Source organism: Xenopus laevis, chromosome 1L, assembly GCF_017654675.1.
Source record: "Xenopus laevis strain J_2021 chromosome 1L, Xenopus_laevis_v10.1, whole genome shotgun sequence".
Taxonomy (NCBI): Eukaryota; Metazoa; Chordata; class Amphibia; order Anura; family Pipidae; genus Xenopus; species Xenopus laevis.
The window spans coordinates 48,407,692-48,430,837 of NC_054371.1; the positions used below are offsets into that span (position 1 = coordinate 48,407,692).

Below are 23,146 nucleotides of genomic sequence, written 5' to 3' on the forward strand. Positions count from 1 at the left end.
GGAGCCTATGGGAACTGGCCTTCCCGTAATTCTGAGTTTTCTGGACAACAGGGAGTAAATGTTAGGTCTCTTCAATCTACCCCTGAACACTATCATGAGTGGTGCTCTGATACATTGGTATCATTCACATGTTAAGTTCAGCACAAGACTGGGGGGCAACCATAACTGTCCAGGAGCACTTAAAACCAACCAGGATCCGACTACAAGTCTACAAGTGAGCATGCTCCTTCTTGGTAATCAGTGCCTGGGGATCCCAAACACTGGATAAGATGGGGCCACACATATATATATATATATATATATATATATATATATATATCACTATATTACCGGCACTCAACAAAAGCCATTATTACGCCTGGTTGCAGAATCATCAAATAATTTCCATTCACTCCGAAACGTCAGTCCTTAGTTCTGCAATAATTTTTTTTTTTCAATTTTAAAAAAAAAATGTAATTCTTTCTGAGTGAATGTATATATATATATATATATATATATATATATATATATATATATATATATATATATATATATATATATATATATATATATATATATACACACATACACACACACACAATAAATATATACACTTTGAGCAGCACATTAACAGAAAGTCTACCTGTTTCAGATAACATGTTAAGCCCCTGATTATTTAAAAACCCCTGAGACCCAAGTTTGAAACTGGAACACCAAGTGTCCAGGGACACAGCAGTTTTCTCACGGCAAGAGAAGCAATCACTTGTCACTGACTTACAGGCATTTACATCACCGTGGCTTGCATATTCAGCCCTGATTCTACAAATTGCATCATAAGATGACAACGGCTTATCGTTATGATTCACATTTATTTATGCATCACCGATGTGCACCCATGCAAGTTACACACCTTGCTGCACACCTTGCATCATCACTAGCAATCGCCCCTAGGTACCGCACACATAATACAGTAAAAACTGGATATTTGACTATTTCCCAAGATCGCACATATTCTGTTCATTTCCACCTTTCTACATGTAGACTGGGGATGTGCAACCTAATGTTATTGAACCACAACTCCCAGCATCCTGGAACAGCTTTGGTTAGCAGCTGCACTTCAGCAATGGCTGCAGGGCTCAGGAGAAGAACACGTTAAAAGTGTGATGTTTTATAACTTTCAATTACAATATATAAATAAATATACCATTTGCATACCAAACTAATTACATGTTGGATACTATGGACTACAAGTCCCATCATGCTTATCCGTCTAATGGCCTTTATAGATTCTAACATTACTCGGCATACTGCAGCAAGAGCACAAAGGCTACATTCATTAGAAACAAAAAGGCTAATACAGGTCAGATAGGGAGGTGATCAGCGTAGAAAAACACAAATAAGCCCATGGAATTGCATTCTATTCACTTTGATCATTAGAGAGACAGTGCCTTTAAAGACTTGCTTGTTTTTACCTTGCTGTAAACGTAATTTATGTATCGCTTATACAAAATAATAGGTTGTTTTGAATATATTTGATATGAAACATGTCAGGTTTTACATTTCAAAGCCCCTATCCAAGCTTGAAAAATTAACAACTCGCTGTGAAAATGTCTTGCTTATTCTCTTTAATAGATACCATTTCCAGGCATCGTCACGGGACACAAAACTCGGCCAGGCCTTCGGGGGTTAAACCATTTTCCCAAACTCAAGGAGCAAAAATTCTCTCTCGGAGCTAAAAACTGAAGGCTGCAGGTCTCTTCTCCTAATTGCTTAATAACAATTTAAAAAGTAGCCGTAACAGCAGCCTTATTGCAAAGAGAACAAACATTATCATTAAACGAGTCTTAAAAGCAGCGATGGAATGGTCAGGCAGCTGCATTTTTAATGAGAAGACAAATCTGCCCCTATCCATCAAACGCACAAAATAAACGCAGGAGCAGAAATCTGGAACGTCGGGGGGCTTGTCTTATTGTATCACAGACTTACGGATTGACATCGAAATAGGGCGACGGGGAATGTGACAAGAAAAGGAATGAATACGGTATGTGGTTAGGTAAGACATATAAACAGAAAAGTATTAAAGGGGACGATCATAGTAATATTCTAAGGGACTTTTTTAATGGGCTTTTTTTCTGATCCTTTTTTAATGTATTTTCCACATTATTGTAAGGCCCTCTGTTATCTTATTTTCGAAGCTGACTTTCAGACTGCTGCCTAGTTGCTAGGGTAGCGACCTGGCCAGTATTTTACCAGCCTGGCCGGTAAAAATGATGGTTGATCCCAATGTTTTATTAATAGGGAGAAAAGATAAATATATAGGAAGACCGGTATTTTTTTTCCAGAAAAGGTGGCAACCCTAGTAGCGACAAACCAGCTGTTAACATCTGAAACACCAGTTTGTCTCTAACTCCCACTGTATAGAACACCGTAAAAGGTGAACTAGCCCATTAAACGTGTCATAACAGCTGACTACCCTAAATGCAGTGAGAATCAGTAAACAGCAACAAAAATGTACCACCATTATAAATAGGGTTAAATAGGGCTTCAGCTGAGGCAATTTTAATCATAAATGCCGAATCTTCAAAGCATTTTTCATAGGTGAAAGAGAATTCCTTTATATGCGATGAGGGCCTTTAATTAAATGTAAAAAGGTAAAGATTAGTGATGGGCAAATATGTCCCGTTTTGCTTCGTCAAACATTTGCAAAATGCATTGAAGTCAATGGGTGTTTTTCTACGCAACTTTTTTTTTTTTTTTTTTTTTTTTTAAATGCATTGGAGTCTATGGGCATTTTTATTGCTGCAAAACGTCTGTCGTGCTGGCTGTAAAAAAAACTACAACTCCCAGAATGCAACAGCTGGCTTGCCAAGGGTTGCCTGTGATTTCAACGCATGATCTGTCCCTAATAGTTATGTTGCTGTATCCGACAACCATGGGATTAATCAGCTAATTGGAAATGTTGTCACTACTGTATGATGTAACTGCAATGCCATAATGCTCCAGTTCTGCTCAGTAGGATAATAGTCTCAAACTGCTCACTTACGTCTACCATCGACCTTATCACAAATCTAAATAGCCTTATTTAAGTACACTGGCCTTTAAGCATCTCCCTAAACAAAGATTCACTTAATTAAGAAGATGTATTGCCCCCCTGCTATCGCGGGAATCGAAACTTTTAAGAGCTTAACCAGCTGTCTCCTTTGCTCTGGCACGCTTTTTTTTTTTCAAATTGATGATTAAAATTAAAGTGTTTAATAATTAGGGAAGGTTAACAATGTTAGCATTGTTAAACATAACATTCTGCTTTATTTAAAGTTAGTAACCTAGAAAGGGTTTCAGGCTACAATTTCAAGCTCCCTTAATAACTACTTAAAACCGTTTATGAACTTAACCCATTTAGCTCCCAGAGAGAAGGAGGCAAATGGAATCGTTCTGCGACACAATGCAGCCATTACCCACCTAATAGTATTGGAAATAGATTGAATGCACCCGGGGCTATGGGAAGAAGATCCATACGTGTTCATGGTGCTTTCCTTTAGATGAGCACAATTAATTTATACATCGCTCTCTCTATTCATTTTGGCAACAGGTTGTTCAAATAGGAATATATTACAGCTCGAGATATGGTGATGGTGCCATGGTATTCACCAAACCTCAGCCAGGTAGTTAAAAAAAAACAAAAAAAAAAAAAAAAACTTCTTTAGGCTTAGTAAGTTTTGGATTCATTAGAATAAGAAGGCATAGCTTGTTATTTTGAACTATTCTGATTTATTTGGAGATGTCATATAACCTCAGAGGTTATACAAACTTCCATTAATGGCACCCCTAATGGTGCCATTAGCAGCAGTGGTCAAAGCAGAAGGGAAATCTTGATGCTTTCTATTAAAAAATATAGGTTCAGCCCAGCCAATGTTACTAAAATTTCCCGTGTCCCCAGAAGCTGCACAACTATAGCTTTTAGCATGCCTTGAACCTTCAGAAAGTCAGAGACAGTATACCCCCACTTCATGGCAAGCTTTGCAAATATAAATGTTCTATAGCAGAAGCTTCTTTTTCTTTAAGTGTAATGAAATCTCATACAGGCCATAATTTTCTATATTCTAAGCCAGTCCAAAATCTAGACTCCAGGATACCTCTAAACTACAGCTGCCAGTATCCCCTGAAACCCATCCTAGGAACAGCCTTGTCCAAACAATATTCTCTCTTTATATGCTAGATGGGAGCAACGTGCTCCTCCTGTCTTAGAGATCTTAAATATGTCAATGCACTGGTTTGGTCATATAAAGGGGGAACATCAATGTGGCATCCATAATTCTTATATCCCTTGAAACAAAGAAAAGTCAAGCCTTTAAGTTACACCCTTTAAAGGGGTCGTTCACGTTTGCGTTACCTTTTAGTATGATGCAGAGTTGAGTTGATGCCAATTGATTTTCATTATTTATTATCTGTGGTTTTTTAATTATTTCAATTTATATTTCCAGTTTGCAATTTCCGCAATGTGGTTGCTAGGTTCCAATTAACCTTGGCAACCATGCACTGATTTGAATAAGAGACTGGAATATGAAGAGGAGAGGGTCTGAATAGAAAGATGAATAATAAAAAGCAGCAATAACAATACATTGGTAGCCTTACAGACCATTTGTTTAAGTGACCTCCATTTGAAAGCTGAAACGAGTCAGAAGTAGAAGGCAAATAATTCAAAAACTACAAAAAATAAATATTAAACACCAGTTGAAAAGTGGCTTGTAAATTGCTGTTCTATAACATATTAAAAGTTAACTAATAGTTGAACACAATTCTCTGGTAGATGGGGTGAAGCGGGGTGCAACTCAATGGGTCACATTTTCTTTGTTTCAAGAATTGTTCCCATTTTGATCCTGCAGGCCATTTTCCTCCTATAAGTGGAAGGTGCTTCCCCTTTACCCTCCATGTGTTTTTGTTGCTCTATCTCTACAGGACTCAAAGGCAGAGGCCTTCTCTCCTCCTGGGACATGTGATCTCTCACAGACTGCAGACAATACACCACAGCCGGATGTAATGAGATCTGGAAATGGAAGTGAGAAGATATATATATATATCGTTTTTTTTTTAAATATATAATAAAATAAAAGAGAGATGATAATGTGCCAATAGTCTGCAATGTAACTGCTATTAGGCAATAATCTATGAGCTCTATGTAGCAGGCTGATGTGCTTCCTATCAGATTGGCAACAAATTATCTGTCTTGTGTCACAAACAAGTCTGGATTCCATCTGCGAGACGTAGAAACATTCTCTTGTTCTCCCCAGACAGGGCCCCACCCAAGCACCAACACCACGTCTCCTCTCTCAAATCTACCTGTATCTGGGATGCTAGCGTGGGTGCCCATTACCATCTGTTCGTACATAATTGCATATATAATTACACATTCTCAGTTTGTCCACACACATTTAGGCCTTATTGAGTAAGGAATTGCTTTGGGATTCCTACAGGGGCTGCTGCTACCAGCAAACGGACTCTCCATTACATAGTGAATAAAGTACCCACTCTTGAAAAATATAAGGATATTATAAGTTACTGAGGAGTTCCATGACCGTATAAAAAGGCCAAGGTGACTTTCTAATATGCTCATATTTTGCAAGAGGGAGTACTTTATTCATTATAATACACAGGTTTCGATGAGTCATGTGACAAATTACAAACGACCGATCTCCGCCGGACGAAAAATGTCGGGACTCTCCACACATGGTCCGAAAATAGTACGAATCCTTGATCAGATCTTTGTGTCTATGTCCATCTTAAGTCTCGACTTTGACCTTGAATAGGACTAGTAGGTTGCGACCCCCAACAATGCTATATGTATAGTATATAGTGTCAAAAGCAGACTTAAAATAGAATCTCTCTAGCCATTTCTGTTCTATGCATGACTTCCTGAATCCGGAAAAATGTAGCAAATGTCGTTTCTACCCCAGCCAAGACTCCAATTCACATTATGCCTTGCACACGTCACAGGGATGTCAACTACTTGTAATGCATTGTGGGAACTGGAGCCTTAACTAGATGAAAAATGGCTTTAGTACATTATTTAAGAGTAAGAACCAGCAGTGCATAGACTAACAAAGGGATGGCAGATACTGAATTTCAGCGCAAATACATTTACAGATAACTGTAAAACAATCATTATGCATTGAAAATTGCTCTTATTCTGCAAAGCTGTAATTTTTTATGATTAAAAAATAAGGAAGAGTAAAGGTGAACAATTCTTTTATTATGACCTTCCCCTGACCTTCTCTGATACATGCTAAAGGTTTATCTGACCGTGGGAATACAACAGATTTAGTCAGGGTATGAAAAATGTCACACATGTTAAAACATGCTCTGCTTGGAAACTGTTATTTTGTTTGTAAAAAATGAAGTCATGTTGGACTCTAGGTACAAACATACAAATTGCACTTATTGCAGAGGATGTTGTAATAATTACAGAGTATTTAAACTGCCGTAGGCACGACATGATAAACTGGTGCAAGAATGAGAGTTCCCTCCAGCAAGCGGAAAAATAAAGCACAGGCAATTTCCCCCTAGCTTTATTATGAAGCAAATTATCCACATACTTATGGAAATACAATGCAGCAGGGCCCCAGAAAGCAATATATATATTATTGTGCTGGGGGATGGGTGCCTTATAGGCGCAGATGCCCAAATGTTGCTGCCATTCCTTGCTGTTTGGGAGTTTGCAGCCATATCTTTAAGTCATGTGACTTCAAAGAACTGGACATAAAAGTTTTTTTCCCAGGGTATTGTAATGGTTTGGATTTTGCTTATATTTACATATGCAAATTACAGTTGAGGTTTTAGACTATTTCAAGGTGAAGTTGGCATGCCCTGTATCCAAAAACTGTGGATTCAGAGTATCTCCATCGAAAAAGCCTTTCAAGACCTGACGGAATGACGGAGGCTAAGTCTACGTGTATTCCCCGCAGCCCCTCATGGCCGTCCTATCCAAGAACACATCACAATGTCAACTGTGATTCACTGTAACAACCGAAACCAAGCTGTGATCATCAATATTTCATGTGATATGAGGTATAATGCTTTGTCCTCAGATATCCCAGGCTGAGAAGTAACAGGAAAACCAGGATTTCAATGAATCTGACTCTTGCAGAAATGTCACGGATTTGGCCCGTTTCTCTAAAGTTTTCTAAAACCTGGACTTGGGGCACCCTTATAAAATCTAGTGTGTCTTTTTTTTTTTTTATCTTGTCCTACAATCTGCCAATGAAAACATCTATGTGAAATGCATAGAAGTCCAGCATTCTAAGTATTAACTGAAAAACTGTTTTGTAAGCCCTCCTCCTTCCCCACTATATATACAGTATAAGAGCCCAATAAAAGCTAGCACTCACAGGCCTTATGGTGGAAAAAGGAGTTTTAATTAAGCTTAAATAAAACTCCTTTTTCCACCATAAGTCCTATGAGTGCTAGTTTCTATTGGGCTCTTGTACATACGAGTATACAGCTCTGCACCCAGGCACCATACACTTCTATACGTGTTGTGCCGGCTACCTATAGTCTATATATATATATATATATATATATATATATATATATATATATATATATATATATATATATATATATATATATATATATATATATATATATATATGAGAGAGAGAAAATCAGCAGTGTCAAAGGGACAACAAAAGTTATTTCTTTGTTCCTCGGAGGAGACGCTCCAAGCCACAACCTCCATCCCCTTTCTATTTTTTGGCAGCTTGAGGACACAGAGGAATGCGCTTCTGCTGCACTTCCAAAGGTCTGAGGTTCTGGTTTTTGGCTGATTAAAAACAAAAAGAAAGATCAAATGTTCGATTTCAGCCAGGATTTTGTATTTTCTGTTCCTAAATAAACTGAAATTGTATTGAAATTGTTTGAGAGAGAAGAAATGTTGTTTTTTTTAGTTCTTGTGAAATGTAACTACTTCCCACCTCTTTCGTTAAAGAGTTCTTGAATGAAGTGCCCCCACAAACCTTATTTTAAAAAAAAAGCCCAGTGAAACTGTAAAGGCGTCTGAAATGTCATATGTATAATTGAGCCGTGGCTGGAATTAATCCAGAGGCAACGCATTTTAATTGGTGAATCACCATGTGGCTTTTTTCCTGATAAATGATGGTCATGAGGCATATTAGACATGAAATTGCTGTCTGAAAATGGAACGCTTTCAAAACACACAGAAACAGGAAAAAAGATCACACAATGGAATGATTACGGATGTCTTGCTAATTGCCTTTAGTCACATGTGACATTTTCTTCAGCAAAAGCGTATAAGCCCGTTAACACGGGCAGCAATGACAATTGGAAGATATAAAGAGGGGTTCAGGATCAAACAAAGCCCCACGATATACAGAAATTCCTTTATTTGTATTTTCCTATTCAGCGGCAAGAGGAATAAACTGCACGCCACAAATAACAAAAGGTGCATTGGAAATAAAGTCACGTGTATCGCAGGGTCCGGATTCAGTGCAGGACCTGAAGAATTGATTGTATCTGCTGCATTCAATACATGTCACGTTTAAATAGGGGGACAGAAAAGAAAGTAGTAGAATAAAAGAGTCCTCCTGCATTCAAAATACATTGTGCAGGAAGCATTTTATGCCTTCATTACCACTATCCTTGGAAGGGGCTTTTATTTCGGATACAGGTATGACTGCAAAGCACTGGCTGCCATGCAATTCTAAAGGCTGGAGCAAACTTCACCATATGCTCCACCAGAGGGGGCTAGAAAAGTTTCATGGAAAAGGGTTAAACTGGATGGGGATTTTGAAGCTGAATGGAATGAATCTTAGAAGCTCTATCCTTTAATTGGCAATCACAATGAAAAATAGGATTTTGTTCCTCTCAACAGCCATTGTACCGGGGACTTGTGAAGGCTTTAGAAATGCACTTAAACCATAGCTCAGTGTAAGTGCAGTGGCTGGGTCACTTTAAGTTACTGGCCCTGGTGACAGGTGCTTAGCAACACTTATATAATGTGTCTATTAAAGAAACAAACACCGCCGATGCAGGGTTTTAATCCATCTCCCTGCATTAATTAAAAGAATGCTACTCGCATTAAAGAAGCCATCACTTTCCCTCTTCTGCAGTCCAGGAGTAATAAATGCTACTTAGCAGGAAAAGTTGACCGCCACCAGGCACGTTAAAGTTGACCGGGGGGCTGGGGAAGCAGAGAAGTTAAAATAAAAATAGATGTTATAATTAAATACTACTGACAACTGAGTGCTAAATTAATTTATGGAGTTGATCCCCACTATAAGTGATGGGTGTTCCACCCACAGTTTGTTCTAATGGTCGACTTAACTTTGTGCCCTCTCCTTATAAACACACACAGTCTTCCAAATCTCATATACCTTACAAACTGTTTTATGATACAGACAGACAGATAGATAAAAACAAACATGAAGCTAAAACAAATGAAAAGCATTTAAGTCTCACCAGGAATCCCATTGAAGTCCCAGGTGCTTCTCGTTTGCCCATAAGAGTCAAGAAATGGTCTATAAAGTACAAAGTCTGTTGTACAGTGACTATAGATCTATCTATCTACCTGTGTATCTATGTATTATATCTTTCTATCAGTGTATCTATCTATCTTTCTATCTATCTATCTATCTATCTATCTATCTACCTGTGTATCTATCGTCCTTTCTGCTCATGTAGCTATCTTTCAGTCCGTCCCGCTATATATCTATTTATCATCCATCCGTTTGTCTGTCTATCTATCTGTGTATCTATGTACCTGTGTATCTATCTTTCTTTCTGCATATGTATCTATCTTTCTGCTCATGTAGCTATCTTTCAGTCCGTCCCTCTATCTATCTATCTATCTATCTATCTGTCTATCTATCTGCATGTGTATCTCTATATTTCTGTCCATCTATCTATCTATCTATCTATCTATCTATCTATCTATCTATCTATCATCTATCTATCCATATATCCCTCCTTTTATCCATCCATGTATCTTTATATCGGTCTAGCCAATGTATCTACTTATTTGTCCACACACGCGTGTGTGTTGTACATGTAGTTTATTTCTTTCTGTATGAATCCACAGATTCAATAATGTACATATTACATATACACACACACACTTCCCTTTAGAGTGATAAATAGTTGTTGCAAGTCCCACAAGAAGGAGAGAGTTGTGTTCCAGTCCTTGCAAGCACTTACATGAATTTTACAGAGTGATTTACTGCATTGAAGTGCACTCCAAGATACTCATTTTTCTACTGCTGTTAAACCTCTGTCCCACCGCCCTATGACTTCAGCCCTGGATGGAGAAACTTGGCCGGACATTGCCGGCTGTAATGCAACGTTCCCTTTGTGAGTACTGGGCTTCTGTTTCTTGCTTGAATATAAAGCAGAAGCAATAGATTTTGCCTATCCCTCAGCGGATTAGCCTCACGGATTGGAACCTTACAGTAAACGATTGTTAGTAATGCTCCAAGTTCTGCCTCTGATTATTCCCCTGCACTATAATACATGCACTGATTGCTTATGCAGGGCTTTAAGTGAAGCGCATAATCAATATGGCTGGTCTGGAAGGGGTTAGGAGGAGTTCAACAAAAGTCAGCTTTCATGGTACAAATAAATAGCTTCTGCACTGGGAAACAACACTGGTGCTGCTACAGGGCTCGTCTTGCACCAAATAATTCAATCTGTTCTTCTTGGGCCAAATGAGTTAATCTGATCTACAAAGTTACATTTACTCTCTCTTTTTTATTTTTTTTTATTTTTTACAAGATGGGGTCTATGTGGAGTTGGCAAGCGTTGAACTGCAGAGTCCTTGTAGCAATAAATGTACTTTATGCCTTTCGTTCTTGTATGAGTCACACTATAGTGTTCTATATAGTAAATCACTATGCGCGTCAGGTCGCACCTCATCAGGGACCCTTGTGGAGAATATCAGATGTTCTCAGGTATTTTAATCGTGCAGGGATGATCCCCCCTCTTTCCTGTTTAATCTCACATCGCCCAAATGAGAATGCTAGGCTTCAGATGAGGAGCCAAGACTTGCTCACCCCACCACCAAGCTCCACTAAATCACAGTGCAGATCCCTCGCACCTCGGCGAGACAATCAATTCCACTGGAAAGAGAGACAAAACCACAAAGTTAAACCCCCCCCCCCGATCAACGCCAGGGTATCCCTCGCTACACAAAAAACAACGAATTAAAGGGAGCTAACGCCGCTTTCGTTTTTGTTACATCACAATTCTGTTTATTGATTGCATCACCAATATCTACTATTTATTGACATCAGCACTTAGCACCTTGAGTGCCATAAAGCACACATCCCAATGAAATGGTCAGTGCCATAAAGAAGTTTCTTTACTGCTTTCAGAGGGTTCTGTTCATGCCCAGCGTATCCATGTCATCTGTGCTTTATAGCAAGGGGCCTAATGCATGCATGAAATGCGTTGGCACCTGTACTGAGGAATCCATTTGCAATATAGCTGATTTTACTCAACGTACACCTTCCAATTCCTGTCCTTCACCATCACCTTTTGTTCTGGGTGCCCACATGGGAAGAACTGCTCAGTCTATTGTCTGTACGGTTTCATACTAGGATCCTGTGTCCTGAATATAAAAAATCCCTGCAGACAATCAGATTTTTGTGTCATTTTTCTGGGGTGACCGAGAGTTCATAGATAACAGGAGAACCAGCTACAATAGGCAGAGTTGGAAGTTCCGACCTGTCTTGGTTAAAGCTAAGAACTGAGAAAGCACAAGGAGTTAAGGGAAACATTCAACATGCTAGGCGGGATGTGAGCGGGGATACAATGTCACACTTGTACGCAGAGCTGACAATACTAATACACACACAGACACGTCCAGAGATAGGCACAGGCTGCTAAGCATTCACTGAGCGTAAGAGTTCCATTGACTTAATTCCAGCTGTAATTATGGGCAATTTATCGGGCTAAATTATTAATGGTCAGGCGCAGATCTACGAACATTTAAGAAAGTTTGGCCGAACAAAAGGTTTATTTTAAGAAAAGAAGCCCCTGCCTTGCACAACTCCAGACGGGAATCTGCTTTCAATTACCGAAAGTATTTCCACTCCGGGGAGGTGGGGGAATCAAATCCTCAACTGCACAATCTCCCATCACTGCATCTGATTATATTAAAGCCGTGGACATCCCCAAATTACAGTGTGCCCCCACCTTAATCTGTCAAGTCAGGGAGCCGCACGGCATTGGGCAACGCCAGTGGACAATAAACCCGGAACAACATGCCATTGGGGAATCGCTGGACAATAAGCACCGTTTATTCACCCAGCCCTGCTGCTGCTGCTGTACATTGTCTGGGCTGTGCAACGCTACCTGCCGGGTTTTCAGGAGGGATTAGCCACTTATGCCACTAATCAGTTATTCACATGCTGCTCTGTACAACAAGAGTGACCCATGCATACATATTAGCTGAGACCCTGATCACAAGAGCTTACAATCCAAAGGGGGCATATGAATAGGAATGAAGAGAACAGGGTGAAAGGAAGCACTACTAACACATGGAATGAGATGAGATTGCAGTACATAGATGCCACAGGCCCATTGAATGAAGGGAGCCCCCCTGTCCTCTGCTCACTGTACCCACATATACATGCGTTTCCTGCATCACCCCAGTCCTGACTGAACTACACAGCCCAGCATTCCCTGACAGCCATGGCTGAGACTATAGAGAGAAACAGCCCTAGGCGTTATTAGAATTAAAGTTGTACTACATTTAGTAGAGGTCTGCAGACTGAATATGCCCCAGCACCAAGCAGTGTGTTCTACATGCAACAAAAGACATGGTGGGATCCCCACTCACACCTCCTAGTCTACTGCTTCAGTACAAGGCAAATGAGCAGCTCCAAACAGAAAGCAACAGAATTAAAAAAAAACAACATTTTTTTGTTACCTCTGTGGATCTTCAGTGGGTTCCCTCAGGGGTTAAAATGCCACCTCATTTCAGATGCTAATGGTGCTTTTGTGAAGAGGGGGATTCTAACAGGCGCAGCCTCCTCCCATTCCAGCAGCAGCAGCGTTACACCGGGGCGCAGTGAGGATGGAGCGGATCCAGGCGGAATGTGCCACGAGGTGCAGAAGGGAGGGGGGGCTGCTGGGTACCGTGTGCTCCTCGGCTGCCGACCCCTGTGTGTGTGTGTGTGTGTTAGTGAGTGAGTCTGTGTTAGTGTGAGTGAGCGAGGGGCAGAGCTGAGCCTGTACAAGTGCAAGTACCAGTCTACAATGTATCACGTTACAGAGTCTGGATCTCTCTCTCTCCCAGCGCTCAACGCCAGTCACACAGGATAGGCTGACGCTCCTCTGTTTACACCCAGGCAGAAGGAGGGGGCAGACACGGGCTTCCCTTAACTCTTACCGGCACCCGAGTCCCCGCTCTCTCACCCGAGTCCCATCTCTCTCCCTATTGGCACCCGAGTCCCCGCTCTCTCACCCGAGTCCCCGCTCTCCCCTTCAATCAATCGTGGAAGTTCCGTGCGCCTCCGGGGCAGAAGCCCTTGTATATAAACACTTACATATAAATCCAGATCTGACGAAAGAAAATGTCATTCTTAGCAACGTGCCGAGGAAAGTGTTTAGTAATTGCTACTTTTCTCTGTCCTTTGCTATTATTCTCTGCCCCGGCGGTTGTGACTGTGGCAACAATGTAGCGCGCTAGAGTCGGGACTAGCAGGGCAGACAATCAAGGACGCACAGATACTGTTCTACATTGCTATTCAGCTTTCAAATGAAACCCAAAGACATGTCAACAGTGTCTACTGAAAAATGCTTGCAGAAAAGTTTCTTTCATTAGAGATTTGATTTGTGGAGGCTTACACCCCTTATGTCTCTCTAGTGATGTAAATGTACCATGGGCACACTGATCATAAGTAATTGGGTCTATTAATATACAGTCAGTCATGTGAAAAAGTTTGGGAACCCCTCTCAGCCTGCATAATAATTTACTCCACTTTAAACAAAAAAAGATAACAGTGGTGTGTCTTTCGATTAAAGTGTGCTTCAAAAGCGGATTAGGCTCTTGCAGCCCCAGAGTGGCATGTCTTTCATTTCCCAGGAACATCTGAGTACGAGGGTGTTTTCTGAACAAAGATTTTCAGTGAAGCAGTATTCAGTTGTATGAAATTAAATCAAATGTGAAAAACTGGCTGTGCAAAAATTTGGGTAATTGTGCTAATATGAATGCATGTAACTGCTCAATACTGATTACTGGCAACACCAAATTGGGTGGATTAGCTTTTTAAGCCTTGAACTTCATATCCAGGTGTGACTAATCATGAGAAAAGGTATTTAAGGTGACCAATTGCAAGTCGTGCTTCTCTTTGACTCTCCTCTGAAGAGTGACAGCATGGGATCCTCAAAGCAACTCTCAAAAGATCTATAAACAAAGATTGTTCAGTGTTATGGTTTAGGCCAGGGGAAGACTACAAAAAGCTATCTCAACAACTGTCAGTTTCACCTGTAAGGAATGTAATCAGGAATTGGAAGGCCACAGGCACAGTTGCTGTAAAACCCAGGTCTGGCAGGCCAAGAAAAATACAGGAATAGCATATGCGGAGGATTGTGAGAATGGTTACAGACAACCTAAAGATTACCTCCAAAGACCTGCAAGAACATCTTGCTGCAGATGGTGTATCTGTACATCATTCTACAATTCATTACAATTTGCACAAAGAACATCTGTATGGCAGGGTGATGAGAAAGAAGCCCTTTCTGCACAAACGCCACAAACAGTCGCTTGTTGTATGTAAAAGCTCATTTAGACAAGCCACAGTCATTTTGGAACAAAGTGCTTTGGGCTGATGAGACAAAAATTTAGTTATTTGGTCATAACAAAAAGTGCTTTGCATGGAGGAAGAATATAACCGCATTCCAAGAAAAACACCTGCTTCCTACTGCCAAATTTGGTGGAGGTCCCATCATGCTGTGGGGCTGTGGGGCTAGTTCAGGGACTGGGGCCCTTGTTAAAGTCGAGGGTCGGATGAATTCAACCCAACATCAACAAATTCTTCAGGATAATGTTCAAACATCAGACACAAAGTTGAAGTTACGCAGGGGTTGGATATTCCAACAATACAATGACCCTAAACACACTTGGAAATCTACAAAGGCATTTATGCAGAGGGAGAAGTACAATATTCTGGAATGGCCACTACAATCCCCAGACTTAAATAAAATTGAAAATCTATGGGATGATTTGAAGCAAGCTGTCCATGCTCGGCAGATGTATGGTCAAAAATGCCGCCATCCAGACACTCTTCAAAGGCTAACTGTGCTTAGAGCTGTTTTCCTACTTTGCACCCTCTCTGCCTTGGGCAAGGCTTTCCTATAGCAAATACCAGTTAGATGACAAAGCTCCTACATCCAACTGGGGTAAAGGTCTGGTCTGGCATTAAAAATAGGCCCTGGCATTTCAAGTACACAAAAGGTAAATAAATAATGACTTTCTAATTTCTATGACATCTTAAAATGGCAATACACAGGCAGATTAAAGATAGCAATTTAGGTCCCCATTCGGAAATTTATCTGCCCTTGTATGGGGCATTCCAATGGCCCTCCCGACTGATATCTGGCCAAAGATCGGGAAGGTTTGATTTTCCCCTGCGATCGAGAAACACATGTGCTAGCTGAAGTGGTCCTCGTCCCGTCAGTGCCTATTTCCATAATTTTAATCCAATCATTTTGGCCCTAGGGCCGAACAATCAGATTAGCCTGATATCGCCCTGCCTGCATTTTTAGTCTGTACCTCACAGATAGAAGGAGAGTAGCTGAGGGCCCAGGGCTGTGTTTAAGGAAGGCAGAAAGGACATATATTTCTGGATCCTCAGTTAATTATCACAGCTTTTTTAAAACTGTTCATAAAAGGCTACAAGGCAGATTATGTTATAGTTTAACACCATTATATACATGCATCTGCAGATTTGAATCTAAACCTATATAAGCACACTTTTTTTCAGTGAAAATACTCTATACAATGAAAGTCAATTTCCAATAAATATTCATTAAAAATGTAAATGATTTTCACAGTTATTTTTATATGTAACTGCAGTTGAAAGTGTTTTTTTTCTCTCTCTTACCATTCCCTCCTTTCCCTGACTACTCACAACACAGCAACATTGCATTGGCAGTCTGCTCACCGCCCACCAGGACTCCAGATCCCACAATGCTTTGCAAATTCTGGGATTAACCTGAGAAATAGAATAAACAGAGGCGTGCAAGGCATTGTGGGAACTGAAGTCTTGGCTGGACGAGAGCTGATTTCTAATGAAATGTTTGTGCAGTCTGCTTTCAGATTGGTAATTAAGAAATACATCTGAAATTACTGAAAATGTTTAATGTACGTTGGAAACGTCAGTATGCACCAAGAAAAATCAGTATTTGCATGCAAATTCCCATTCAGATATTATCTAACATGATACAATAACACATTGGGATCTCATTTATAGATTTACTACTTTGAAATAAAACATCGAGAGAGCAAAATATCAGTATTAGGATCTTTATTTAAATTGGTGGCCTTAAAATATTTGAAAGGACCTTTATCTGTCTATCTATCTATCTATCTATCTATCTATCTATCTATCTATCTATCTATCTATCATCTATCTATCTATCTTTCTGTCCGTCTATATCTATCTTTCTGCCCATGTATCTATCTATCCATGTATCCCTCCTTCTATCCATCCATGTATCTTTATATCCAAAGTATCTATCTATCTATCTATCTATCTATCTATCTATCTATCTATCTATCTATCTATCTATCTATCTATCTATCTATCTATCTATCTATCTATCTATCTATCTATATCTATATCTATCCCATTTATCTATCTATCTATCTATCTATCTATCTATCTATCTATCTATCTATCTATCTATCTATCTATCTATCTATCTATCTATCTATCTATCTATCTATCTATCTCACTACATATGCTCTTCATAGTTACCAGAACAGCAGTTATAAAGAAATTGTTTTTTTACTAGGAAAATGTATTGGATGAAACAAACAATATGGCAGTTCTTGCTTATATGTATACATGCAAGCGCACAGAGAAGGAATATGTGTAATGAAGACAACAAGATGTACTACCAAATATTACTTTCGCATGAAGGGTGAAAGTAAAATAGTCTTTTAATAAAAAATAAAAAGGTAATAGACATTTCCTCTACTTTTGCTCCCATATAATGAAGAGCCTTTACTCTCTCACATTCGGGGAAGGGCTGTGCTATTAGATTAGTTTTCTCTAAACTACAGGAAAGTTCAAGCACTTTTCAGATTGCACCTAGTAAGCCAAAGTTTTACAACTTGAAAAAAGAAGAACACAAAAAACCGTTTCATCTGTTGATTAGAGGCTTCTCAGATGACACATATTTTGCTGCAAATCCATGAGGGAAAAGAGAAAGTGCAGAACTCACTGGAATCTTCAAAACCCAGAAAATTGCTTTGACATGTTGCAGATTAATATGCAAATAAACACAGGACTATTGCTAAAAACAAAATATGTTATTTCATTAGAATGTATGCAAACACCAAGCTAATGGGGGAGTGTGTATAAAGAGTTGTATATGTTTGTGTTTATTTGCAAAGTCTTGATTCAGACCATTAACGGATTCTCATTTAACTGAATAGTAAATCCTAAAGAAAAAACATAAAAAGCGGAAGAATTTGATTAATCCCCACTTATTTAAACCAAGTAGAATAAACTTTGGCAGCAAATATTTATGTACTCTGGGAGTAATTGTGGCTTATTGTTTAGGTCACATTTGCTCCATGTTGTACAGTTTAATATGATGAATTTGTGTGACATGCATCAGAATATTCCAATAATGTCACTCATTTTTAGTTGAAGTCGAGATCAGGGCTTTGAGTGGATCATTGTAGGACGTTCACCTTTTTGTTCTTGATCTTCTATTACCTTGGCCTTTGTGTGGGATCATTGAAAGATGAACTTACATTTTTGTATCAGGCTGAGATGTTGAGTATGAGTATTTGTACCTCTCCATTAACATAGTGCCCTTTACCTGCTAAGGAAAAGCAGCACCACAGCAGGAAGCTAGCACCACGATCTTTCAATCTAATTATAGGCCAACCATTAAAAGAGCTGTATGTATTGCTGTATCACCATTACTCAAAATGAACCATGAAAAAATACATCTGTTGCTTGCCAAAGAGCATGAAACTGACCAAATTGCACTGGGGAAAAGGTTTTGGGTCAGATGAGACCAACACAAAACTTTGGCCAATGTTCTAAGCAACATGTGTAGTGGTGGTGCAAAAGAACACTGTGGAAAGCAAGTACATACTCACCCCAAAAGACTTCAGGAACTTTCTCCTTGACCTATAACCCTCCCACACTGATATGAAAGCATACACCAGATTTTAAAAACGGAGCAGGTGAATAGTATCTGTGAAGACTGCAACGCAATCACTTAAAATAGTTGGTGAAGAAAGAACTCAACACTCAAACTGAAGTTGGCCAATAAATGACAACATTAGCTGATTATCTCTTTCAGAATTTGCTCTGATCAATCTTACCTCATTCTAATTGTGTTTGTTCTTCAAGTCTCTTCCTAAACCATCTCTTGCCAGCCAAGTTCCTACATTGTAAGAGTTTCTCTACACTTATCCTATTGGTTTATGCTATTTATGCAGTCAAGCCTGTCTTATCCAGGCTGTTTCTGATGAAGAATACCCTCACACTGCAAGTTAAGGTCCCAGGGCACTAAACGCCAGGAGCCAAACAGCACCAAGATATGAATTAATAATTGATGTCTAGTTGCCATCATCTTGACCAGTGATCCCCAAACAGTGGCTCATAAGCAAAATGTTGCTCACCAACCGATTGGATGTTACTCCCAGTGGAGTAACATCCACTGTATTCCTGGCTTGGAGGCAAGTTTTAATGGCATAAAAAAACAGGTGTACTGCCAAACAGAGCCTCCTGTAGTCCACTACTAAAAGCCAGCCATAGCCCATATTTGGCACACCTAGGAACTAACTTTTTTATATTTTATTGTGGATCACGGGTAAAAGAGGGTTGAGGACCCTCCTATACCATGTTTCTGAATCACCAGGTCTTTCTCAGAAGTGTACTTAACTAGTGAACTTGAACAATGAAAAAATCTATTTCAGCTTAGAGATATCTATCACCCCCATTCCTCTAGCAACGGTCATTTCTCCAGGATGGTACGGCGAGAAGAAATACTCCACTCCTGCAGCCTGTAATTAATAAAGTCTTAAGAATTATTTGTAGTAATTACATGAGTTTGTGTCCTTGATCTCTAAAACAAGGCTTTGGTTTGCATGAGATCTGAGCATATGTTGAAATAAAAGAAATCCAACAAAAAGCTCTTAATGACTGCCTCGATTCTCCAGTTCTAGCGGAAAAATCACTTGGTTCTCTCAACAGAGCTGTCAAGCTCCCGCTCAATACCATTTATGGCTCAGAAGTTGCAAGCATTTATCAACATGGGCTAAACATGAAACAGCCGCTTGACCTGTAATTATGTCAGTGAAGTGCTTGCTATCCTGATGCTTAATTTCCCCGTAATACTGTTATTTTTATGCACTCCGCTGGAAACGAAAGGCAGGCAGCAAATATAAACAAGTATAACTTCCTCTGTCTCATTTATATGTAAAACCTGCTTAAATGGTCTGGATTCATTCAAAAGAAAATAGAAGGTATATATATATATATATATATATATATATATATATATATATATATATATATATATATATATATATATATATATATATATATATATATATATATATATATATATATATATATATATATATATATATATATATATATATATATACCTTCTATCTCCTGTTGTAGTGTAAGCAAAGTGCATGCAGTACAAGGAAAATACCACTAGGGACACTTGCTTGTTGCTCTGTTGTAAAGGCTGAAACCAGAAGCCTGTAGCTTGCCTCTGTACATCTGGTAAGTTATCCAGTAAACCAGAATGTGTGTGCGGGGGTTAGGATTTATTTAATAAGCACATTTTTTGGCCTCTTTGCCATGAGAATTATCAAAACCATATGTGCGTAAAAGAAAAAAAAATGCATACATTAATATATGCAGTCGAAATTTCCCCCCTGTCTGGTATGCACAAATCCTTTAATAGTAGGGAGAGTAAATGGCTTATTCATCAACAGAGTATACACTTAATCATAAAGCATTCTCCCCTGAGTATAACTGGTGATTTTAAAAAATGGGAAGGCTAGTAAAATGGGTCTGGCAACCAACCATCTGCTTACCTGTATATTACAGTGATCTGTTTGAAGGAATAGACTGTAAGTATAGGTATGGGACCTGTTATCCAGAATGCTTGGGACCTGGGGTTTTCTTGATTTGGATCTGTTTACTTTAAGGGGGTTATTTATCAAAGGTCAAGTTGGTTAGTTTTTTTCTACCTTGAATAAACTCACAATACGAATGTTTGCTTATTTATGAAAAAAACCAAATGTAAAAAACTCGATTGAATGCAATTGGAAGGAAAAATTGAATACTTGAATTGATTGAGTTATCGTTGAAAAAAACCTTGAATACCTGGAATTGATTGAGTTTTCGAGCAAAAACCACCTTAAAAAATCCAAAAATCATGAAGGCAAGTAACATCTTCAAATGGTTCAAGAAACCTCTGCCATTGACTCCTACATGGCCTTGGCAGGTTTTAGCTGGTATATTTTTGGATTTGGGCTTTTAGCAGAGTGGGGGCATAATAAATCTATTTTTTTTTTATCCTGTTTTAGTGAAACTACCCTTGAAAAACTTGAATTTTTTGGGGGAAAAACACAACTTGACCTTTAATAAATAATCCCCTAAATTTTAAAAGTATTTTAAACATTACATACTTCCAACAGGATTGTTTTGCCTCCAATAAGGATTAGTTATATCTCAGTTGGAATCAAGTACAAAATACACTTTTATCATTATTATTCGAGATGCACCGAATCCCCTTTTTTCAATTCGACGAATCCCCGAATCCTTGGTGAAAGATTCGGCTGAATACCGAACTGAATCCTAATTTGCATATGCAAATTAGGGGCAGGAAAGGAACAACAAGTAGTAAAAAGTCTTCTTTTGTGACAAAAAGTCATGTGATTTCCCTACCTGCCCCTAATTTACATATGCAAATTAAGATTTGGATTTGGTTCAGCCATGCACAAGCATTCGGCCGAATCCTGCTGAAAAAGGCCGGAATTCTGACGAATCCCGAAACCAAATCCTGGATTTGGTGCATCCCTAATTATTATTAATTTTATTATTATTATTATTATAGAGAATTTTTAATAATTTGAAGTACTAATGGAGTCTACTAAAAAAAAATATTTAAACATAAAATAAGTCCAATATGATTGTTTTGCTTCCAATAAGAATGAATGATATCTTAGTTTGGATCAAATACAAGCTACTGTTTTGTCCCTAAAGAGAAAAAGGGAATCCTTTTTAAAAATCTAAATTATTTGATTAAACTGGAGTCTGAGGGAGAGGGTCTTCCAGGAATTCAGAGCTTTCTGGATAACAGATCCTATACCTGTATGAGGAATTTCAGTATTATGCTCATAATGAGAGCAGCAGACTAACCTATGTGGTTGTTTCCAAAGCCTGATCCTGTTTACAAAGGATTCTACTACATTGCTGCCCTACAAGTTCCTGGCCTTAGGGAAGCAGCAGAACTAAGATTTGAACTGTTAGGTTACAAGTAGAGATGTCGCGAACTGTTCGCCGGCGAACTTGTTCGCGCGAACATCGGGTGTTCGCGCTCGCCGGAAGTTCGCGAACGTCGCGCGACGTTCGCCATTTTGGGTTCGCCATTGTTGGCGCTTTTTTTTGCCCTCTCACCCCAGACCAGCAGGTACATGGCAGCCAATCAGGAAGCTCTCCCCTGGACCACTCCCCTTCCCTATAAAAACCGAAGCCCTGCAGCGTTTTTTCACTCTGCCTGTGTGCTGCCTGTTAGTGATTTCAGGGACAGTTGAAAGTTTGCTGGCTAGTAATCGTTTTGATACTGCTCTGTTATTGGAGGGACAGAAGTCTGCAGGGGTTTGAGGGACATTTAAGCTTAGGTAGCTTTGCTGGCTAGTAATCTACCTTCTACTGCAGTGCTCTGTATGTAGCTGCAGTGGGCAGCTGTCCTGCTTCTGATCTCATCTGCTGACTGCTGCAATAACAGTAGTCCTTGTAAGGACTGCTTTTATTTATTTTTTGTTGTTTTACTACTACTACTACTACTACTACTACTACTACTACTACTATAAGAGCCCAGTGCTATTAGTCTAGCAGTGTTGGGGAGTGGGACTGGTGTGCTAATCTGCTGCTCCTAGTAGTTCAGCAGCACCAACTTTAATTTTTTTTTTTTAATATTCATTTTTTTTTTATTTTACTTTTTTTTATTTTACTACCGCTGTAGTAGTGTATAAGTTGACCTTTTAGGCATTATTTGCCCTGTAGGCATTATTTGCACACTGTTTTCTTCAACCCGCCATCGAGCTGTGTGACCTTGTTCACATTCTGTCTAAATATCCATAATATTACCGTCTCCAGAAAAAACACCGGAGTCACTTTTTTCAAGCAGCCATAATATATTTTACGTAATCCGTATCCACCGCTGTAGTAGTGTATACGTTGGCCTTGTAGGCATTATTTGCACACTGTTTTCTTCAACCCGCCATCGAGCTGTGTGACCTTGTTCCCATTCTGTCTAAATATCCATAATATTACCGTCTCCAGAAAAAACACCGGAGTCACTTTTTTCAAGCAGCATTCATATATTTTACGTAATCCGTATCCACCGCTGTAGTAGTGTATACGTTGGCCTTGTAGGCATTATTTGCACACTGTTTTCTTCAACCCGCCATCGAGCTGTGTGACCTTGTTCACATTCTGTCTAAATATCCATAATATTACCGTCTCCAGAAAAAACACCGGAGTCACTTTTTTCAAGCAGCATTCATATATTTTACGTAATCCGTATCCACCGCTGTAGTAGTGTATACGTTGGCCTTGTAGGCATTATTTGCACACTGTTTTCTTCAACCCGCCATCGAGCTGTGTGACCTTGTTCCCATTCTGTCTAAATATCCATAATATTACCGTCTCCAGAAAAA

At 39.2% G+C, this 23,146-nt stretch overlaps 1 protein-coding gene across 4 annotated transcripts in view; it reads right to left on the reverse strand.

Annotated features, from left to right (window-relative positions):
- Window positions 1–13,686, reverse strand: part of LOC108698820 (teneurin-3) — a 299,615-nt gene extending 285,929 nt beyond the window's left edge. For 3 of the 4 annotated variants that reach the window (XM_041589114.1, XM_041589120.1, XM_041589113.1), the window contains exon 1: window positions 12,917–13,686. The gene's annotated coding sequence lies outside the window, so the exon portion shown is untranslated. The remainder of the gene's footprint in view (window positions 1–12,916) is intronic. The other variant, XM_018230661.2, reaches the window with a different exon arrangement.
- Window positions 13,687–23,146: the final 9,460 nt, after the last annotated feature.